The sequence below is a fragment of the Strongylocentrotus purpuratus genome, unplaced genomic scaffold (assembly GCF_000002235.5).
Source record: "Strongylocentrotus purpuratus isolate Spur 01 unplaced genomic scaffold, Spur_5.0 spur5_scaffold_3, whole genome shotgun sequence".
Lineage (NCBI taxonomy): Eukaryota > Metazoa > Echinodermata > Echinoidea > Camarodonta > Strongylocentrotidae > Strongylocentrotus > Strongylocentrotus purpuratus.
In genome coordinates this window covers 11,311,415-11,315,342 of record NW_022145609.1, presented here as the reverse complement: position 1 = coordinate 11,315,342, position 3,928 = coordinate 11,311,415, and positions in this window count along the sequence as shown.

Genomic DNA, 3,928 nt, shown 5'->3' with positions numbered 1-3,928 from the left:
TGTCCCTGTCATAGACGAACCGATTTGCGACCGGAAATGGTGGTCCAAAACATAGCCCTTGCTCTTGTACAGGGATTGGTATTGCAAGGGCGTGGGTATGTAGAAGCAAGGTCGTTAGAATGAAGAATTTCAGCATACTAGACGAAAATCCAGCCATGGTTGGTGTCACTTTGTTATAATAGTTCACACAAACAACATAAGAACGAAAAACTGAAGAAAACCACGAAAATGACGAAAAATTCAACATAAATGACGAGAAGACAAAATGGAGGCGTGTAGTCGCCGCGGAGCAGCGCCCTCTATAGACATGAAATGATTGTCCAAATGTGATTTAATTGGCTTATGCCGAAAGGGTGGTGAGCGTCGCATCGCGGCGCGTTGTATTGAACGCGACCATTCGTCGAAAGCCCCCCCCCCCCCTCCCCCGGTTTGGCCGAAAGGGTGCGTTGGGGGTGTCGTGTCGCGTCGAGCGTGACTATTCGTCCAAAGCCCCCCCCCCCCCCCCCCCCCGGTTTGGCCGAAAGGGTGCGTTGACTAGTCTTCCACATCAATCGTTTATAATAGAATTTACGGAATAGTAATTTAAGTCGTTTAATTAAAATAATAAAGATAAAAACAGATTAAAAATTAAATAAAACTAGTTTTACGTAGTCTTGCAGATCAGGCGTTTATAAGAATTACATTAATTAATGATTTCAATAAATATTTTTAAAAGGCCAAATAAAAATAATATCCATTTCTTTCTATGTATAGAATTCTTTTTTGATGGAAACTAGTTATGCTTAACAGTCTTTACAAATGAACTTACCAATAAATAATCAAATAACGGAGTAGGCCTACCACCTTAATGCACCCTTTTGGGATAAGCGGGCGGGGGGGGGGGGTAGGGCTTTCTGAATTCCATACATAGAAAGAAATGGATGATTTTTTTTTCGTTATTTTAATAAATAAACGACTGATATGCAAGACTAGGTAAACACCTTTATTAGACATTTTAAATATCATAGTAAATAATTTGATTGTGTTTCTTGTTATTTATTGATTTAATTCTTATAAACGCCTAATCTGCAAGACTACGAAAAAACTAGTTTGATTTAATTTGTAATCTGTTTCTATTTTGATTATTTGAATTTAAACGACTAAAATATTTATTCCTTAAATTCTATTATAAACGACTGATGTGGAAAACTATTTAACGCACCCTTTCGGCCAAACCGGGGGGGGGGGGCTTTGGACGAATGGTCGCGTTCGACGCGAGGCGACGCTACCCTACCCACCCTTTCGGCATAAGCCGATTTAATTCATTATAGGGAACGGCATCGATATTAAGATATTGTTAAGAGGAGACACTCATGATCATCACATTATTGTTGATATAAACATGACTCTTCCCAATCATTCTGTATTTCATCACAATCGTTCATCTCGTGATGGTCGAATTTGCACCATACATAGTTCATATATAACCATACAGAAATTGGACCATTCAGGCTTCTCATCTTTTGAACTTACGTACTTGTCTGTACTGTGCGAATGACACCTTGGGATATTTTTGAACTGTGTGCATTCTATTGACCTACTCCATCTCACGAGAATATGGCCTGAAGTTTGATACGTTAATGCAAGAGTTCTCCACCATAATTGAGTCTACGTCACCTGAATGCAGTATACTATTCTGGTAGGTGACTTTAATATCCATGTTGATGATGTCCACAACAGAGAATACAAGGTCTTCCTTGACATGCTTGAAGATCAGTGTTGGCTTGGAACAGCATGTCACGTATCCCACACACGAAGCTGGTCATATCTTGGATATCTTTTTATCTGATAAAACTAGTTACTTGGTTACTAACTTTGATTTAAAGTATGGACTTCCATCAGATCACAAAGCTTTTCTCTTATGGTGCTAAAATCTTAGCGTCCCTAGGCTCGAAAGAAGTTCATCCGGGGCCGAAAGCTTTGTGAGATAAATCGTCATGATTTCAGGAGTGACATTTTGAGTTCCAACCTCCAACAATATAGCTCTGAGGATCCATCGCTGCTCGCAGACAAATTTGATAATTTAATGCGTGAACATTTGGACAAACCTGCACCAGAACACACAATCCCCGTTTCTCTTCGACCGTCTGCCCCTTGGTTCAACGATAAAGTTCGAGAGGCGAAACGGCATCGTCGTCGAGCTGAGCTTAAATGGACGTCTTGAAATACATAGTTAGCTTTATCGTGATCAGTGATGCTCTTAAAACCAACTTCTGATGCAATCTAAGTCACACTACTTAACATCAACCGTAGAGGTGTCGTGGTCGAGTGGAAATGTCACCGGACTGTGGATCACAAGGTCCGCAGTTCAAGTCCCGCCGCGGCACTAATGTCCTTTGGCAACACATTGATCTACATTTGCCACTCTCCTCCCAGGTGTTAAATGGGTACCGGGTAGGATCGAAAGCTAAATGTGCTTAGATTAGCAAGTGTGCGTTTGTAAAAATGACGCCTGGCTGGAATGCTCCCCATGGATTGGAGAATTTGCATACATTGTATGCGGGTAAGCCTGAATCCGATGACCGACATGATAATATATTAGTACAGCGCTCTTAATAAGCCCTAATTGTCTGAATTCAGTTTCCCCCTTTAGCGCGAAGCGCGGAAGCTTTGACGTTTCCTTAAATTATTAGAGAAAGCAGACGATTCGTTGTACCGTTTTCGACTCTTAATCCTTGTCTGAATTTAGTTTTCCCTTTCCCGCGCGAAGCGCGAAAAACTTAGACGTTTCCTTAACCCTATTTAGCCCGGGCTATTTTAAAACTGCATAGCCCGGGGGGGGGGGGCTTCTAAGGCCCCCCCCCCCTATGATCTCGGCCGTGAAACGACCGATCGCCGCGAAAATTTGCATACATGTCAAGTGAAGTGTATTGAATACTATGGTGATTTCAATTTTTTGAAAAATTCACTCATTTGCATATTTATGGTAATTTATGCAAATAAGGTCATCAAATTCACATTTTTGCCCATAAATCAGACATTATTCATATTTAAGCATTCTTTCTCACTACATATATTTGTTAGACCATTTGTAATAATAATACAACACAAAAAATTGAAAAACCAGGGTTATTCCTTATGTTATCTATTGTTTTGATAATTTCTTATGTATTTCTTTGTTTTTTTAATTTATGTATTTCATTGTTTTTGTTGTTTTATTTTATTTCCAACTATAATTCAACTATTTTGACCCCAAAATAAACACCTAAACTATAAACAAGACCAAATAACCAATGTTTTATCTCTTTATTTGAAAAATGAGATTTCCATATGTTTTGTACACAAATCACAAAAATGAGCGATTTTCGGGCTGACATGCAAAGACAAAAGGACACGTCACTTTGTAACGGTAGGTCCGATTTTCGAAAGACTCGAAAGAAAAAAAGTTTTTAAAAAATTCAGTGCAAAATTTTCTCGCGTTAAAAAATTATCGCGAAAAATATCGAGGGGGGCTTCTATCATCATTGGCCCTTCAAGAAGCCCCCCCCCCCCCCGGGCTAAGTAGGGTTAAATTACTAGAGAAAGCTGACGATTCGTTTTACCGTTTTCGACTCTTAATAAGCCCTATTTCTCAGAATTCAGTTTTCCCCTCTCGCGCGAAGCGCTGAAGTTTAGACGTTTCCGTATGAGAGAAAGCAAACGATTCGTTGTACTGTTCTCGACTCCTAATCCTTATTTGAATTCAGTTTTTCCCCCTTTAGCGCGATGCGCGGAATCTTTGACGTTTCCTTAAATTATTAGAGAAAGCAGACGATTCGTTGTACCTTTTTCGACTCTTAATCCTTGTCTAAATTTAGTTTCCCCCTTCCCGCGCGAAGCGCGAAAAGCTTAAACGTTTCCTTAACCGTAATAAGGCCGGGGGGCATTATGGCCCCCCCCCCCTCCACGA